At 35.2% G+C, this 20,018-nt stretch overlaps 1 protein-coding gene across 4 annotated transcripts in view; it reads right to left on the bottom strand.

Annotated features, from left to right (window-relative positions):
• Positions 1-20,018, bottom strand: part of Fur2 (furin-like protease 2) — a 1,328,139-nt gene that overhangs the window by 867,488 nt on the left and 440,633 nt on the right. The gene's annotated exons all lie outside the window — the stretch shown is intronic.

Here is a 20,018-nt window from a genome sequence, read left to right as displayed (position 1 = left end):
TTTATGTAATAGTCAGGTAAATCTAATAAATAAAATATTATTTTAACAAGCTATTCTAGTGTTCTATATAGGTATTGGTCCACCATCGTTAATCATAATATTATTATGTTTACTTATTTCTACACTCTGATATGCATCTAGATGCCTGTTGTTGTTAACTTGTCTAACTAATTTTAATGAACTGAAGTCAATGGAATGGTTTTGTTGAAAAATATAATGGGCGACTGCTGATTTTTCAGGTCTTCCATATTTTAAGTTTGCTAAGTGTTCCTTATATTTTATCAGTTCTTTTCGTCTGTCAATATTTTGTGTCGCAGTCTTAACATTCAATTTCGTAAATTCCAGACTTTTTCGAATTCTCGACTATGTCTTTTGGACTTCCTAAAAGGCTCTGTAGTATACGACTTGCTTTAAAAGCCACCTTCATTTCTAGTTCCTTGAAAATCTTTCCAAAGTTCTTCGTGTATTGGTGGTATGGAACTGAGATATATTTATCTTGGTTTTTGTCTTTTCTACAAGTCGAGATTTCGTTCATTCTTAACCTATACTTCTTCCTTATTATGTCATCTACAATACCCCTCGAGAACTCGTTAGTGGCTGCTATTTCCTATTTTGTACGTTTTTTTTTTGTGAATATCTCATGTGTCAGAGGATAAGTCAAAAGAGGACGCACTAGAAAATTCAACCCAGCACGTTAGTGCTGTCCACAGTGTGGACTGCCAGGAATATACCTGTACGTGCTTGTTTCCTTTCTATTTTGATCAAATTGATATTTTTCATATGATTATTGAATCCATGAATTGTCAATACGTATATCAATGAAAATAGCTTGATATATCAAAATATGACACTTGATAAAATAATTGAAAGTTTTCCTGATCATTTATCATTGGGACTCAGTATACTTCTTGAAATAACTTCACATAGAAAATGGTATTCAATTTTTTAATTGAAACAAATTTTAGTGTGAGAAATCTGCACATATCCCTGAACCACTAGTATAATAATAAACCGGAAGGAAAAACGAAACACCACCTTATACGAAACTCTCATAAAATACACCTCAGCAGATTACAATATAATATACAAACAAAGCGAAACACCTGAATATAATTTCCCTGGCTCTCTCGCAGTTTCCCTAAGGAAACTGAAGTTTCCATTGTGCACATATCTACGTTTACTACCCGTATATTCCCTAAACTTTGTTTCCGAATGGTCGTTTCCAAATAATGTAATGAACGCATACAAAGCTGAAACAACGACGTGATTGATTGGATGCATGAAAGTTATAGAGCCACAGATCTATAATATGCAATATAAACCTCTATTATTGTTTGGAATGGTTGATATTACGAAGCATATATTATTTGTTGTTTTCAGAGGTTGAAATAATTATTGACTGGATAATTGATGGCTGGAAATTTCAAATAGACCTATACATATATATATATATATATACATATATATATATATATATATATATATATATATATATATATATATATATATATATATATATATATATAGAGATATAGATATTATTGAGTGTGTATGATACAAACCAAAAGGAGGAAATTCGTGGACATGACACTCAAGAAATATGGAGGCAAACCGCGGACACGTGTTTCTGGCTATTGGCCTCATCAGCGCGGTGATATATATATAGCGCGGTGATATAGATATATATATATATATATATATATATATATATATCTATGCATGACCGTTACGTTCTTTCTGAAATTTTCTTGGTGAAAATAAAGCATTTTTTTCAGCAAGAAGCACGAAAACTGAGGATGAAGAAGGAAAAAAGATCCAAGCAAGAAATACATCTTGAGAACAAAAAAATTACATACAATCATCAACTCCCACCAAAGCTTTTCAGGACAACTCTTTACCGATTCGTAAGGAAGAACATGTTCCACAGAATCTGCATGAGAACCATTTCTCAAGCTGCAATCGATCCTTCCAAGTGATGAAGGGTTTCGTAGAGGAATCGATTCTTTGATATTGATGAATATGGAAGGAAGGATGGAATCGATAAGATCTCAAACACTATTGACTGACGACAGAAAAGCTGGTGAAGCTAAGGAAGATACCAAACGTAGCCCTAGTCCACCAAGATTTACAGGAAGCCTTGCTTGGAGCCATGAATCATTATTGAAATGATTATATGTAACATATTCCGTCGTGTTGCAGAGTAAATTATAAAATTCGTCAAGCTCTAACTGACTTGACTAAGTAAGGAAATAAGATTGATATATCTACAAGCAGCATGAGCAACAGCTTCACATCCACCTGCAGTACCGACACCTAACAGAAGTGGATGTAACATCGATCCTAGTTCGTCTTTGATCCTCATACAACCAAGTTCAGCTACCAATCGACGATACAAGGTACCGACAGCAATCGGTCTTACTCTTCCATCTTTTTTCGAAGAGCACACAGTGAAGCACCAAAAAGTATAGGACAAATTTCTGGAGAAAGCCTATCAATAGAAATGAAGTCACATAATTTTGTAACAGAAGAAAGATATTTCTGTCCTGATTTTCCAAAGCTGGGACTAATGAGGTCTTGCATGTGGCTAAGCGAAAATAATCTAAACCACCAGCAGAACCAGAACGAAAAGATTTACTGGCCTCCGATACTTCAGGTTCTGAAAGTTGTAACACTGGAAACTCGTGTGGTGGTTGCGAATCCAGAGAATGCGTGAAGGAATCTGATCGAGGGTGCTTTGATTGGAGAACTGAAAGTGTGGATTCATCTTATGCGGCCAACGTATCACTTGAGTTCATGATTCTGATAGCTGACCTGAAGTCACTATGACCTATTTTACTCAAAACAAGCTTAGAAAAGTTTTGATTATATTTCCTTGTATCGATCTGCGATGGAATGACACTGGTCTTGGAATTTAGAAGTTTGATATTTTTCTTTATGAGAGATGTGAGAGAAAATAAATGAAAATCATGTGGTTACCGAAATTCGATAAAATACACTCGAAACTTATTGCAATATACTTAAAACTTATTTAATGGGGAGGTATTGATAATACGGAAGTAAGAAAAAACCATAGCAATGTTCTTTTCACGCCTTGTCAACTCGTTTTCTATTTTACAACATTAGTTGTCAGTATCTTAATTTAAGTTTAATGTGTGTTAACTTCAAGTCTTACAAATAGTTACATTAACGGAAATGCGTAAAATAACAGTTTTACAAATGATTGGTTACGGAGATAAAACTCGAACACAACAGGATGTAGCTCGAGTATCTCATGAGAAACGGTCATGTTAATCGTACAAAAATGAAGCTACTGGTCAATGGAAAATCCTCACTGGATGAGGGAAGAACAAACGGCGGTAATAATTTGGCGATAATAATTTGGCACTACTTCAAAAAGATGACTTCAAGTTTAGCAAATTCATATCCTAATCCAGGAAACCTTCAAGTTCTAGTGAATTATCAAGTTAATGTCCGACAATACCTCGATACAACATTTCCCAATCGGTGGATAGGGAGGCGTGGATCGATTGAATGGCAAGCTCGATCACCTGATCTTTCATCATTAGATTTCTTTTTATGGGGATATGTAAAGAGCAATGTGTAAAAAACTAAACCTTGAGATGACTTAAAAGAACGAATAACGCTTGCGATTAGGTCGGTCATGCCTGATATGTTGAATAATGTTAGAAGACAGTTTTATTTAAGATTAGAATGTTGCCAAGACGTTCGCGGTGATCATTTTCTTCGTTAACATCCTTGATAACTACATGATTTAAATTTATTTTATCTTAATTGTTGCAGTAAATTTGAAAGCGATATTTTTGAATGGAGAATAAAGAGATCTTTCAAACGATATATCACAAACCTATACTTTCCATTAAAAAAATTTGGGGTTGTACCTGTCACTCGAAGGGCGTCGAAGGTAGGGGTGGCATTATTACGTTAAAGAATTTCAAATTATAATTTACATTTGATGTGTTTCGGAATTTTTATATATGTACAGTAACTGAAATACTGAATTTATTCCATTTTGCTTTTACACACTGTATAAAACCTCATATTCAGTAACAGCCTAATGTTTATTTACTATTCAAATACGATCATACTAAAATATTCCCGCAACATATGATTACTTTGGTCTAGCTATAATGAAACATTACTTTTTCCACATGAAAATTAAATACCGATAGCGTGCTAGATGGCAGATAATCAGTACCAGGCCATATTTTTATGCCACAGCCTTTTATTTATCGTGTTTGTTCCTCTTTGGTGTGAAGGGCATGACATCAGTAGAATAAATGACGATTGCCATTCGCCTATTCCCACTGTGAACTGTCAATCAGTTACATGGATGTTTGAAAAACAACTGGGAAAGAATCCTAACCTCTACTATGTTTATGAGAAAAGTAATGAATAATTCATGCGAACAACTACAGGAATTTCTCGATTTCAGAAGTTCTCCGGAAACGGAAAATCTTTTGTTCCAATTCGATGATTGATAGTTATTTGTTCAAGAGGGGCGGAAAGATATTTCATACTCAGACTGAGGAAGACCTTATCTTTTTCTTGACGATATTTTTAGTGCAGTTGGATTTGAAGATTATGGCTCGAATATTAGAGTATGATTGAGGAAACCGTTTCAAATAAAAAAAGGCAACAGCCATCGTACATTTTGTTTTTGATTAATGTGAATTCTGGAAGTGATTTTTGAGTTGAATTGGCATATAATCGATAATTAACGATATATGGTATTGAAAGTCTTGGACACGTAAGGGAATGGTGCATTAGTTCTGCAAATAGATGAAACAAATAATAAAAGTATATTGAATTCGTTTAAAACACCTAAAAGTTATTAAATTTCTATATTACGAGTATAAGAGGGGAAATCCATTCAAACTACTCATAAACGTAACTCATTCAAGTAACGGCCGAAAAAATCAGAAAAAAACCGCAAAGTTTCTGTCGAATATGTATTTCGATGTCATATGTTTCAAAAATATGTTTATTATTCGTTCTCCGACATTACTTTGGAGAACTTGTTCATCTCGTAAACGACGTTTTTCCAGATGAATATGGTCGACAGTGATTTTAATCCAGAGTAAATTGATATTATTACCCAGGCATCGGGACGTTTTGAATATTTTCCTGTAGTGCTTGGAAATCTCTATGAAAAATTGTATCAGAACATCGATAATCAATAATTATAGTAATTGAGATTACAGAAAAAGAAAATTGATACTGGGAAAATATCATTTACATTTTCAACAAGATATGTGGACTCCCAAAATCACCAGATTTAACGCAGTGCAATTTCATCTTTGAATATTATTTCCGCTGTAAATAGTTTTTTAACATTTTGCATTTATTTTTTGTTTGATAAATGAAAAGAAAATATTTGTTGTTTTTTAATCTATGTTATTTTATCCACGTGAATCAGATGTAATATTCCACACAACAAAATAACAGAAGAACTAGTTTCAATTAAAAAAATATTGGACGATAGATGCGGTATAGGAATACATCAAATATCTTTTCGTAAAATTGACATATACTATATATGCACTTAACCAACCAATTATTACCTGAATACGAATAATATTTTCTCAAACATAATCGTCGGACAAGTTAACGTAAAAAAAAATTTGTTCAGGCCAGTCTCCACTTACCTACACTGTAGGTGAATGGACAGACAACTATCAGAGAACAACTACTTCCCTGGCTAATACCACGAAGAGCGTTGGATTATATCCTACAGGTGCCAGTGCAGGAATGTTCGCAGAAGTATTTCCTGCATAAGCTGTTAGCAATACAACTGATGAAATCGATTTTCAATTATAGGAACGGGCACACTTGTAGACAGATTTTGGGCTATTTGGCCTCTCGTCAGTGCAGGGTAGTGGCCATCATCAACTTAAAGTGAGACTGCTCTGAACAAATTGGTCTTTTCGGTAATTTGATTCAATAATAATAATAATAATGTTTACTTCCAAAGAAAAAAGGTATAATTATATAAATAACAAGTGGCTAAAGTAGATTTACATATAGTAAGTTGAATAACATCATTCAATAGTCTACAAAAATTGCATTTTGAAATAAGCAAATGGACCACTAAGGCTAAGAAGCCAGCGCGTGGTTATGTTACGTTTTATTTTTTCAACACAATTTAGTGTAATTGTTTGAAAATCGTATCTACACTTAAACAAACCAACATAATTATAATAATAATATAATGTACTACATAAATAAAATAATGGAATGATAATAACGTACAGTGAATGATTTGTTGAAAGTTGTGCACCAATGTGTATGTGTACCATTTTTTGTGACAATGTCATCAGTGTATAGTTTTCCTATCTTTAAATGAATATTACCGCAGGAAATTCTATTCGGGTCTATCAGATTCTGTATTATTTTCCTCTCCGTTGTCACCTCACAAACCACAAGAGGAGACTAAATCATCTGTCGGTAACAAATAAGACAGATGGGTATCCGCGGCTAAGCTAAACAGTAGAGACGGGAGTGGGTTAACCAACTTGGCAAATTTCAAATAGATCCTAATGGGCGCCAGGTAAATTTAATTCTCCAGATACCCTAAGTAACTTACAATATCAATAACTTACCAATTAATATTGGAAATAAGAGATAAAGATCCTCAATATGATTTATTCAGTGAACCTAACTTACATGGATTAACCGACAACGCTTCTAAGACAACAATGCGATATTCAAACTATTACGTTATGTTCAAATGTCAATACAAGAGGTCATCGAGTGCGGTGTATTAAACCACAAATTCAATCGGCCGTAAATTATGGTAGTAACGACGCTTAAAAGAAAACTACAATACGTCAAGTAAAACTACCACGAAAATTGAGTAGGTGTGGGCGAAATCGTAAATACTAGTATGGAAGGTATGCCAATCTCGTTTGCGTCGCGTGAGCTCAGGCGTAGGCGCATCGGTGTCAACAAGCAATTGTAGAAGGAAGAAAACACCTTCAATTTGCATTTTACAAATGAAACCATACACGTTGCCAACTAGCGGTTAATTCAGCCAGAAAGGCAATCACTATATCAAATAGGTAACAATAAACAAAAGGGCAAACAATTATATGAATAACTCAGTATATAACAAATATTCAAATAAACCAATTATAACTTGCGTGCTCCTTTGGGTCACCGGGTATATGGTGTTAGGCTACCCCGTAGTTCGACGAAGGTGGCTCACCCTGTAGTACGGCGGAGATGGATCAAGCTGTAGCACCGCAAAGATAGATCACTCCGTAGCACTACCAAGATAGAACACCCTGTAGGACACAACAAGATGGAACAGTAATGGATCACCAAATAGGACCCCAAAGGTAGCTGAACACCTCCAATTCCGGGAGTTTGTCAAGTTGTTCTTCACCAAAAAAAAACCCTACCCTACCCTCAATCAGAATCAGATAAAACCAAAAAGAGATTCAACCCCACTCGTTGACTAATCGATACCTCTAGTATATTTTCAGTAGCAAGATAACAAGAGTGTTGAAACCATTCTTCAAAACTAATATTCAGTTGAATTACAACGATGGAATCAAAAATTACTAAAATAATTAAAAACACATTTAATGGTATAATTCTTACCCTGGCCAAGGGGTTTTCTATACGTTTCTTCGTGTGTGGTACTCTACTGTGACTTCATAAGTGACCAAGGGCCTTCTGTTTCTTATGAATCTAGGGACGAGAAACGAAGGTTGTAGCATTGAAGAGATGACACCATAGCTAAGACCACATGAGAGATGCGATAGTGATTCAGACATACCTGATTTCGGAAATCCTTCCACCTGGCACAATGAGTTTGGTAACCACCACAAATCCTCAAAAGAGTTTAAGTTTCAGACTGCAAATGTCCACACCAAAATGACCAATCAGTCTTCCACTATACAATCCTAACTTGTAGAATTAATCCCCGTGAAGGATAGCAAAAATACAACCATATATATCTCACAAATCAGTCAAATGGTACCCTTGAACTCTCAATCAAGCTCAACGAAGTTCAACACCGAAATCCGAGAGACTGCCACATCTGACAGCTATCCAGTTGTTGCCACAGTGTGTCCAATCTACGCTACAAGCACCAAGGGGGCGCTGTGCACAACATCATAAATCTATGAATTCCTCCACAGCCACTCGAGACATCATCAAAAAGTCCATGACCTATCAAAACTCCCTCTCAAACCAATGCAACCCTAAAACAACCCTTGACACTTTGAGTAACCGATCAATCCCTCACCCGTGAACGACTAAGAACTAGTTCGGTGTAGGTCGTTGGAACGACGCTACGAAAGTTCGGCAGATGTCAACCAACAGCTGTCTCTTAACCTTGTTATTGAATGTTAACAAAAATATTGACTCCAACCTATTTTCAACTATTTACCGATCCTAATTCATGCCATGGAATAGAAACATATAAGGTAAGTCGCCACATCTTTCCCATTCAGTACGAATATTTGAACATTCATATTATGCAGAATATTTACCGAAAATATGAAACAGTATGCAGAAACCCAGAGCTAACTAATATTGTTTTCCAGGCGATATGGCTCTAATATGTAAGTAAACCTTCTGGAAGTGATGAATAACAATTTATGCAATAAATATTCTTGGAAAGGTACAAAGAATAAGGCAGACAACGGCTGAAAAATGATAGGTGAAGAAAATTGAGAAACATACAATAACAACTATTTAACCTAGCGAGGAATTTCGGATCTCCAACGTCGATTGGCAATAGGAGAATGCGAAGTGAGTGGTAAGTCCTGATCAAAGCAGTTAGTCAGGGAGCATACATATATGTTCTTGTACATTTCAGGTATGGTTTTCTATGGAACGGAAGATACCCATTACTATGATGTTGAATGAATAAAATCAACTTGTGACTGAATTACATTGTTAACATCCTCTGAACAAAGATCTTAAAAGGTAAGTAGTGTTTTGAAAGGTCACATAGGAGCAGTTTTGATCTAGTGCTAAACTGAAACGTAACACCGTTTCATGAAGGTACTGCTTCGTTCATTTTTTAAATGAAACAATTGATGTTGAGTCTTTGATATTCTTAGGGATATAGTTAAATATTCTCGTGATAAGACCCATCGATTTGGATAAGTACTAAGTTCGCATCATGTTTCCTTTTTTGCCCTGGTATTATAATTGTGGTCAATATTTCTTAAGCGACGTTTGTTTTTCTACTTATCTACCGCTACACGTAGAAAGTAGATTTGTCTAAGGTCCAGTATTACACTTTCCGAATATAGTTGATGATAACGTTTGACATTTATTGAAACAAATCTTTAGGAACTTTTTCTGTAAAATATCTAGATGATTCAAATAACTGCTGGCGACACCACCCCAACCTAGGATTCCATATGACAATCTACACTGTATAAATGCATGGTACAGGATTTCCTTGTGGTGAGTATTCAATAGGTCTTTAAAGTATTAAATTTTAGGAATAATATTCCTCAATGTACCTATAGTTTTTTTATGTGAATATCCCATCTAATGTGTCTGTCAATGAAAACACCTAGATATTTATCAAATTCTGAGGACTTCAATTGAATAATATCATCAGCATTATTTATTTCCAGGTGTTTGAAATCTGGGATGTGAGATGAGTAACAAGCGAAAGGTAGAAATGAGGTTTTTTCAAAGTATAGTGTTAATTATTTTTATTGAAACAATCTATAATTATACTCATATCACTTTCGACTTTTTCTTTTCAGATTTTCATAGGATGTATCTTCATTTACAGTTAGTCTTCAAATATGCCCACTAAATATATATGAAAGTAATCGTCTGAATGACCCGAGTATAAGGCAAACCATTGCAACTTATGAGACACTGAAATACATCATACCCATTTTTCTAATTCGACAGAAAAAAAATTACTATAAATAAAAACTATTTACTTGAAGATTGTTTGATGAATTGAATACCTATTTTATAAACATGACCTCCGTTCTATTCGAATAGAGCAATCTGCCTAGGAAGTGCGTCCAACGTTAACCTCGGCTATCGAATGTTACGAGGACACCTAAACTTAGTTTCATTCAGTTTATGTGTGTTCATCCCAGGAGAGGCTATCCGGTTCTAGTTCATCAACGAAAACCTCGAAACTATTTGTTACTAGCAAACATGCACTTACAAAGCCTTCTGCAAAATTTACTTGTAGATCAGCTTTGTTCGGTCATGCGAAAACCACTAGAGTCCTAGTTCGATATACTTGTACAGTGTGTATCAGCGAAATGAGAATAAAAGTGATATACCAATAGAAGCATCGTCATGAAACGCTAAGACAAACGGTACTTTTACACTTGAGGAGATTAACAATCTTAGCCTTGTCCAAACAATTTTTTAGAAGACAGGTTTCCTCAAGGGCACAATTGATACGTGGTAACCTTCCCTATGAATTCAAAAGATATGTTTGTTTGAAGGTGATTTACAATGTTTCATGACGAATTTCACTAGTTCGGACTTCCATTGTCTAATATATAAAATGATTTGAAACCCCTGAAACAACTAAAAAAGGAGAATTGAAAATGAATAACTGAAAATAACAAATATATTAAGCAAAAATAACCTGAAATGAAATAATAGTGAAATAAAATACAAGTAAATATAGTACGATTGAACAAAAATTAAAATTGAAGAGATAAAATGAAAATAAAAAGGTTGAGAGATTCCAAGCACCGTTAGTTCACGACGTTTCGATTGTTAGTATCTACAATCGTCTTCGGGTGATGACTGAACTGATTCCTCCGAGAGATGACTATTTATAGGTCGTTCGAGTACTTTTACTTTTTTCTTTCCATTTTTCATTTTTTTCCGCTTCACTGGTTCAGTGGGAGATGATCGTTTGGCGGGAGTTGGTCATTTTTCGCTTGATGATGGGTTTACATATGTTGCGTATATCTACGCTAGCTTGGCTGAATACGTTGTTGGACAACATGTATGCGGCTTCCTTGAATTTTCTCCTAAATCAATGTTCCTGTGTATGGTCTCAGCTTGGGACCACTCGATGTTGAGTTGATGGGTCCAAACATGGTCTGCTATTCCTGATTTGCTGGTTTCCCCTCGCTGTGTGTGTTTCTAGTGTTCGGCGTTTGGTGGCCTGGTTTTCGTGGTTTTTCTACCATCGCTAAGGAGTAGCCATTTCCGTTGAAGATCATTTCTGATGATGTCTAGTTCCTTCTCGAGACCTTCCTTCGTATTACAGAGGCCGAAAGCACGGTCTAATAGAGTTTTGATGATTCCTCTTTCAGTCGATTGTCGCATTGCCGAGCACAAGAAACACACACAGCGAGGGGAAACCAGCAAATCAGGAATAGCAGATCATGTTTGGATACATCAATACAACATCGAGTGGTCCCAAGCTGGGATCATACACAGAGAGGAACATTGGTTTAGGCGAAAATTCATAGAAGCCTTATACATGTTGTCCAACAACGTATTCAGCCAAGCTAGCATAGAGATACGCAGCATATGGAAACCCATCATCAAGCGAAAAATGACCAACTACCGCTAAACGATCATCTCCCACTTGACCAGTGAAGCGGGGATAAGTGAAAGTACTTGAGTGACATATAAATAGTCATCTCTCGGAGGAATCAGTCCAGTCATCACCCGAAGATGATTGTAGATACTAACAATCGAACCGATTTGAACTAACGTGGCTTGAAATGTCATAACATTTTCATTTCATTTCATTAATTTTAATTTTTGTTAAATCTTTCTATTTGTACTTGTATTTCATTTCACTATTATTTCAATTCAGGTAATTTTTGCTTAATATATTTGTTATATTCAGCTATTCATTTTTAATTCTTCGTTTTTAGTTGTGTCAGGGATTTCAAATCATTTTATATATTAGACAATGGAAGTCCGGACTTCCTCTGGACGCAGAATTGCGTCCAGAGGATATATATATATATATATATATATATATATATATATATATATATATATATATATATATATATATATATATATATATATATATGTGGAAATGATTTAGAAGAAGTTGAACCCCAACTATAATAAAATATTCACAGCATATCGTTAACTAATATAGTTTTTGACGGTATTGCTTCTGGCCATGCTTTATATTGTCAATACTAACAATTCACTCGGGCAAAATCCATGCAGAGCAAATCGAATGCACAATGACTGCAAAAAAACGAGCAGAAACTGAAATTCGTATAGGCTTTTCACGAGCAGACGGATAGGCTGATCCAATCTCATTTCAACTGATTTGAATGACCGTACAAAATGTCCGACGGAAGCAAGTTCGTTTGCATCATGCCAGGATTCGAATAAAATTCTGTTCGGGACTTGAGACAGATTGGCCCATCAGATGTTATTGGATGTCACTGTCTACCTCTGGTGCGGTGGAAGGCAGGCAGGCGACCTGGAAATTTCTATCGAATGTAAGATATCTACTGAGGGAGAAATGACGTCGTGATTTCGTCTTTCGTGCTATCCAGAGATATACATTATTCACGTGGAGAGATTTATTTGGAACGGTAGCAGACGAAGTGGGAAGTTAGAAGATTGCTTTATCCTGTTTTGTTGAGACTGTTGCGGTAATTTTCAAAGACGTGCGTCAGTTCAATTTAAAAATGAGTCGTAAACGTAAATAGAACTTTATGTGACAATTCCATTGGATTCACACACGATATAAATAGATAATTTTCAGTGTATATTCTGTACCATTACTCTATTTTTATTTATAATGACTCTGATACCAGAAACCCTGTCGAACATATTCGATATCAATTTGTCGAAAAGTTCAGTTAAACTATTTTTTTCAAGCAGCGATTCAACCAGAATCAACACTAATAGCAGACCAAAATATCCTAGGACATTGTGAGCCATTTCAGTCCCGAGTGCTGTGAATATTGTGCATCATTCGAGCCATGTTTGCAAAGGTGATAAAAAATAAGATCCGCCGACTTCTTATAGTTTCAAAAATCATCTTATTCCAACACAATCCCTAGATTATAACTAAAGACAATGACCATTGTCAAGACTATGATTGTGAAATAGGTAACTACCCATCTACCTAAAATGTATTAGTAATAAGCAGCAACTTGAATATAGAGATATCAGTAGATAATATTTCATGAATTGTGTTTCTCGTAAATTTTGTAACGCTGTTCTTTAATAAAAGGTATCAGTGGTAGCGTATATTATCTTATAGATTTAATGGGGAATTTTCAATATTCAATGACGATATAATTTCGTTTTTTTTTTCAAGTATTAAAAGATCGAATTACATTTCTTCTCTATATTGTTACGTTTTTCCCGTGGGTTCATCAATAATTGACTACACTGTACTATAATCAAACTTAACCTTATTCCACTTCAAATACAACTTAACACTTCGTTATTTTAACACCTCGATACGTGTTTCGATCACCAAGTGATCACCTTCAAGAGGAAGATCTAACTAATCATACTTACAAAGCTATCCTTATTTATACCATAGATACCTGTTTTAGGTACCTGCGTCTTGAGTGTCTTGAATTGATTTTACAATTTGCCTTATCTACTTGTCTTAAATTGATTTTACAATGTGTCCTTAAGTGAAAGTCAGGTGAATCTGATGATTGAAATATTATAAGCTATATGAAATCAATTTCACAATATTGCCTTATCCACTTAGCCATATCCTAGGAAAATACTATGACTTTTCTTTGGTTTCCATTTCGAATCTGCTAGAAGAGGTATCTATGGTATGACTAAGGATAACTTTGTAAGTATGATTAGATTGATCTTCCTCTTGAAGATGATCACTTGGTGATCGAAACACATGTCGAGGTGTTAAAATAACGGTTTTGTGTTGGGAAAAACTCCAGTAATATTCATTACTACACCAACGTTTCCAAACAGTGCATCATATGCCTTATTAGATCGCTCTGTACCGCACTGTCCGATAAACTCGATTTGACTATCGGATATGCGCGTGTGCAGTGTTTATATATGGTCAATAGGAAATTCGCCAGCCGGTGGAATTATTTTTGAAGTGACGAGACACGTAGTACGATCGCGAGTGAAAGTCGAGTTGGTCACGTCACAATTATTGATTTATAACGACCAGCAGCGGTCGGTGTTATTTTTTTAGGAGATGATTTTCAACAATATTTCTCATTTGTGTAAAGTAAAACACGACTTGTGAAGTTGATGGGCAATCCTCTAAGCTCCCGTTCAGCTGAAATTTTCATAGCATGCAAGCTTCCAAAAATGTACTTACTGGTACTGGTACTGGTATGTTGACCATGTGATACTTGTTAACACATAGACAATTACAGTCATTTTTCCAATACACCAACACTATCAATGGAAACATAAATTCACAATAGAATTAGAAACCTCACAATTACGAAAATTAATGACGAACACGATTTCGCAATTTATCATAAACCAATACATACAGACACAACTATAAACAACGATTCTAATCACGCAAAGCAATATAAATCAGCAGCTTACGATGATCCACATACTAATTAACATAACAATGTTTACTGAGAATTTTATTATGGAATTATTTCTGGTAAAACAAATTGCAGTAAATGAAAACTTCAACCCGAATTTAATTCATCACATCACCCGTCACATCACCCATCACTGATAACCACTTAAGTTGGGTACATATTATTGTTGTATATAAGAACTGTAGCCAAGTGTGTGAAATTCATTTCTATCGAGGAAGCTATCGTGGTACGCGTCTATAAAATAAAAATGAAAGTGTTTGTGAAAATTGTGTAATTATTTTCATGGAGAGTTAGGAAAGTCATGATGATTTTCTGACCGCAATTCGAGTGGTAGGCGAAATTTTCTTGACGGGAATTCGAGAGTCGGCTTAAGTCGTAATGAGCTTTTGACCGTAATTCGGGTACACCGGTTTCCGAAGGGATTACACAGCTTTTTCGATAAAAGCTCTCAGATAGCAACTTCTCTCCCTCTAATCAACCCTATTTAAACAAAACATATGAGAAGTTGTTCGATGATTTTGGAGTTTATGTAGCCACTTGACTAGTTATGCGATTCGTGTGCAACATTTTTTATAAAATTAGGATATTCGAGCAAATCTTGAACAATCAGTGTAAAAAATACCTTTGAAAAATTTTGTTCATGTTTTTCAGTGACATATCTCCTTATATCTACCTATGAACTCGAATGACCTTTCGTAGCTAGTCAGTACATAAGAAGTTTTGAACTGAAAGCAAAATAAGGGTTGAATTCCTTTCCACGGTATATAGACGTACATAACTTATTGGCGATTACAAAGAAAAGTAAGCTAGAGGATTTTGTTTCGACTCTTAACAACATACCCTGGAATATAGGAGTCCTCGTTATAGGAAATGTCACCGTTGTTTACAACAAAAATTGACGGGCCTACATTATCTTGTCTACAATATTCACACGTTCAACTTGAGGAACAAACTATGGTATGAAAAATGTCTTTAACGAAATAGCTTTACTGAGAGCATAGGAATAGATTGATCAAGAAACGTGAGTTTAGGGAGTATTAATGAAATCAATCGGATTTTCAGAATATGAAGTGAATGCCTATTCACTTCATATTCACTATACTACTCGCGAAGTGTCGAAGTGAAATACTTCGTTGAGGTAACTTCACGAGTAGTGTGGATCCGAAAGAATCTGAGGCGATCCGAAAGAATCTGAGAAGTGTGAGATTTAGACTTTTCGCCCACTTGCCCGGCGTAGAACAGCACGGCCCATCCCGTCAAAATACGCATAGTCAACCAACTGACCAGATTCATAAAGATTGTCGCTCACTTGCCCAGCACAGCACGGTCCATCCCGTTAAAATACGTATAGTATTGGAACAATGAAAATGAATGGAAAACCGTCCACTAGCCCGGCACGGCACAGCCAAGAGCGTCTGCTGCCGGAAAGGATTCCAGATCTCCGATCCTATCCGGCAAATGACGGTACGTGCTGTGACGGACTGGCCAAGTGAGCGCGTCGCCGACCAGCGCTTGCCAACACCAATTTGTGCAAACGTGCCTGGGAAGTTTCTGTCTTTCTGTTTCGTTATTCCATAAGTTGACAGCACAGTGTCAGACGGTACCTATGAATATGGAACGAGGAAAAATTGAGTTGCTTGTTGAGGCAGGCTCTAGAATATCCAGAGGTTCTGAAAATTTGCCTGAAGTTACTCGAAAATACTGGAAACATTTCTCCTCGTCTTCTGTCAGATCGTTGAAAAGATGATGAAACTCTCCCAGATTTGCCAGCTTTCGATTAGTGGGATGGACCCACAACATTCGTTTTTCTGAATATTTTCTTCAACATTCAATATTGCGGCCAGTATAATGATAAATACTTCGTCAGAGTTAGTGATAGACATGTTTCTGTCATTGCTCGATATCAACTGAAATTCCTTTGAAATCGAACAAACAGCACCTTCAGTGTTGAACAATATGGATCAGCCACATTCAACTAGACATTAAAATTCGTTTCAAAGAATATGTGGCGCGGCGTATATCTCTTTTCAGAGACCACAAAAGTCGAGTGTTGTTCAATAAGCCTAGGAAAAAGACTACAACTCAATATTGTCTGAATTTGTTTAAATAATTACATGAAATAAACAGAAGGTGATGAGAACTATCGATAGTAACAAAGGTTTCATTTCAGTCAGTACACTGTTTACTCTTTCAACTTCTCTACCAAAATTTACGGTAACTCAAAACTATCCATGATAATAAAATTACACAATTGTGTGTAATTATTATCATAGATACTGTTAATAATGGGTTAACAACGGGTTAGTAGTTAGTAACGGGTCACTCCATTCATATTTGATAACTTATGAATTTGTACTTGAGATGTCATTGATGATGATGATGAAGTGGAAATGAATTGGTAACTGGAGAAATTGGTAACTGAAACAGATCTCGAGAATAAGGTTGACCAACAGTTAAGAATGAATAGAAATGGTCACATCCGAAAAATCGAAAGTACAAATCACAATACAGATAACGCTTTCCTATATTCGTTCAAAGATTTACCAATGCAAAAAATGCAATTGAAAACCAAATGACCCTATAAAAAACAAATGCATTCACTGCCTGTTTAAAATATCAGGTGATGATTCATTTAATAAATATGAAAAATTACTGATGAATACAACTTCTTTCGAAAAACATATTTTTAATTAACGCAGTAACTTATCGGGGTGAATTGCCCATTTGCCCATTCTATATACATCTTTATAAAGTCCCCCTGTCCCGAATCACACTTTTTATATATATATATATATATATATATATATATATATATATATATATATATATATATATATATATATATATATATATATATATATATATATATATATATACAGGGTGTTTCAAAATTCGACGGACAAACTTATACCACGTCATTCCTCTTGCAAAATGATGAAAAATGAGGTAAGACATGTGTGTCCGGAAATGAGCCGTTTCAGAAATACAGGGCGTTGAAGTTGCAAAATAAAAAGACCCTTTTCGTCGTAGCTCCCGGAATAAAAGGAATAAATTAATGAAACTCAGCAAATCGATTACGAGCTAGAATGTGCTTCCTCCAGTGGTATGTTTGCTTCAGTATCAGTAGCCAGTGGCGTTCCAGCGGGGTAATAGCTTATATTTCCCCCCTTATTTTTTACGCCACTGACTTTATATCCACAACCGTCTTTTTTTTTTTAATTCCTTGATTAATTTTACGTAAAAACCAAATTAACATTCACTATGAAAAAACCAGTAGTTTTCGAGAAAAATTGAGTTGAACTGATACGTGCATTCTTATATGGGAATAATCGATTAAAATAATCGAAATTCCAAAACCAAAATTATTTGAACTCTTTTATGATTTTACCATTAATTTAGCGCTCGCAAGTGATGGTATTTATTGTGGGTTTTCTATCATCGTACCAATTTTTGTTATGTTTAGCATATTGTAATGACAAATCATAACTCTTGAGGCTTATTTTCGTGCTTGTCAATAGATTTCATAGTTGAAATGTTTTCATTGTTCTCAGATCTTCGAGTGACTTTGTGATCTGAAAAAAAGTGACCCCAAATAAAATTTGCGATCATTCGGAATCTCGACTGAGTTAGGCTCCAATAATCCCAAAATAACACCATTATTCTGGATTTTGGGAAAATTATTTTTTGTTCACAATTATCCTGTCTTTCCCATTCGTGAAATCACACTTCTCTTTGTAGAATCGTGAATATCCTGAAGAATATTCATTAATGAAAAACATTCTCAAAGTATACAGTGTTTTCAAATTTTCACAGATGAAGCCGAAAAACAAAATTTTACCAGTAGACTCTAATTATACGCTTGAAAAAAAGAAATGTATTTGGAAGAAGTCAATTTATTTGAATAACCATCTGATAAGATCTTCGCTAACTCTAGTCAGTAAATGAAGTTTTTTAAATAAATGAAGAAATGGAAGTTGTCTATTTACAGCTAATTACATAACTCTTAGTTGGATGTCGGTACTCATAATTCATCTTTGAGTAGAAATATCATGTTCAAAATATACCTTCTCTACACATATTTTAGATAATGTGATAAGAAACAATACTGTTGAAATTCTAGAACAGTGAGTCATAAACACGAATTTCTTTTTGAAATTTACATTGAAAATTCAAATGTGCTTTTGAATAATAATGAGAACATCTGATGAATAATCAATAGGGTAATTGTTCGAAATTTTTTCCGTCAACACTTGTACACGATCTGCAACGACGCAACATAGAAAATCGCACTTTTTCAAATGATTCTAAATTTTCGGCAATCGTTATCGATGCAGCTTGAATGCGGGCGACTAATTCTTCTTGGCTTTTTGGTTCTGTTTCATAAACCAGTGACTTCAAATGACCCCAAAGAAAATAGTCAACAGGATTCAAATCTGGTGATCTGGCAGGCCATTTGTGGGGTCCACCTCGACCAATCCAATTGTCACCGAATTTCCGATTTAGGTACTCTCTAGCAGCTAACGAAAAATGAACAGAAGCACCGTCGTGCTGAAACCACATTCCATTCCGGATATTCAGAGGAACATCTTCTAACAATTCAGGCAATACTTCTCCCAAGAAAGTGCTATAATTGTCCCCATTCAAATTATCTGGTAAAAGATAAGGACCAACTGAACGGTTTTCTACTATTCCTGCCCAAACATTCAATGAAAATTTTGTTTGATGGACATGAGGATGAATAGCAAAAGGATTTTCCTCGGCCCAAATATGGCTATTGCGAGAATTGAAAATACCTTCTCTTGTGAATTTTGCCTCATCAGTGTATAACACTTGCTTGATAAATTCCGGATTATTTCTCCACATACTTAAAAACCATCGAGAAAATTCAATTCGATCTGGATAGTCCTCTGGTTTCAGTGCCTGAACTTTTCTCAGTCGATATGGGTATAACTGCTGTTCATGCAAAGTCCTCCAAACAGATGATGAAGACACATGCAGCACTCTAGCTATAGATCTACTACTTTCAGACGGATGTTCAGCAGCATAGTTCAATATCTCCTCTGCTGTGATATAATTTCTTACAGTTCTCTGTATACCTGCATTCCTTCTGGTAATTAAAAAACTTCCTATTTCTTCCAGGAAAAGTTTCACGATACATTCTTTGTGCCAACCTTCCATTTCGTCCCGATTTTCCATAAATAAGGTGCATGTCCGCTAACTCTTCGAATGTAAAATTCATTTTTATTATACGAAATACACAATCAAACACTTTCTGACAGCTACGTTAACTTGGAAGTGTCATACGAATCTCTTTTCATTTCCACAGCCCCCTAACAAATTTATTGTTGTCAGTGAATAAAGTAATCCTCATTGCTTAGGTGGATCAAAGATTGTTATAAGTCACGTGAATGTATTCTGAAACTATTCAACCAGTGGCTGAAGAACTCGAGAATATCGGTACAGTTATCTAACAAAACTATAATAGAT

The sequence above is a fragment of the Leptinotarsa decemlineata genome, unplaced genomic scaffold (assembly GCF_025532065.1).
Source record: "Leptinotarsa decemlineata unplaced genomic scaffold, Ldec_3_MD MMD2_tig00026328_RagTag_RagTag, whole genome shotgun sequence".
Lineage (NCBI taxonomy): Eukaryota > Metazoa > Arthropoda > Insecta > Coleoptera > Chrysomelidae > Leptinotarsa > Leptinotarsa decemlineata.
The sequence above is the reverse complement of the archived record's forward strand: the minus strand, read 5'-3'. Positions and strand labels throughout refer to the sequence as shown.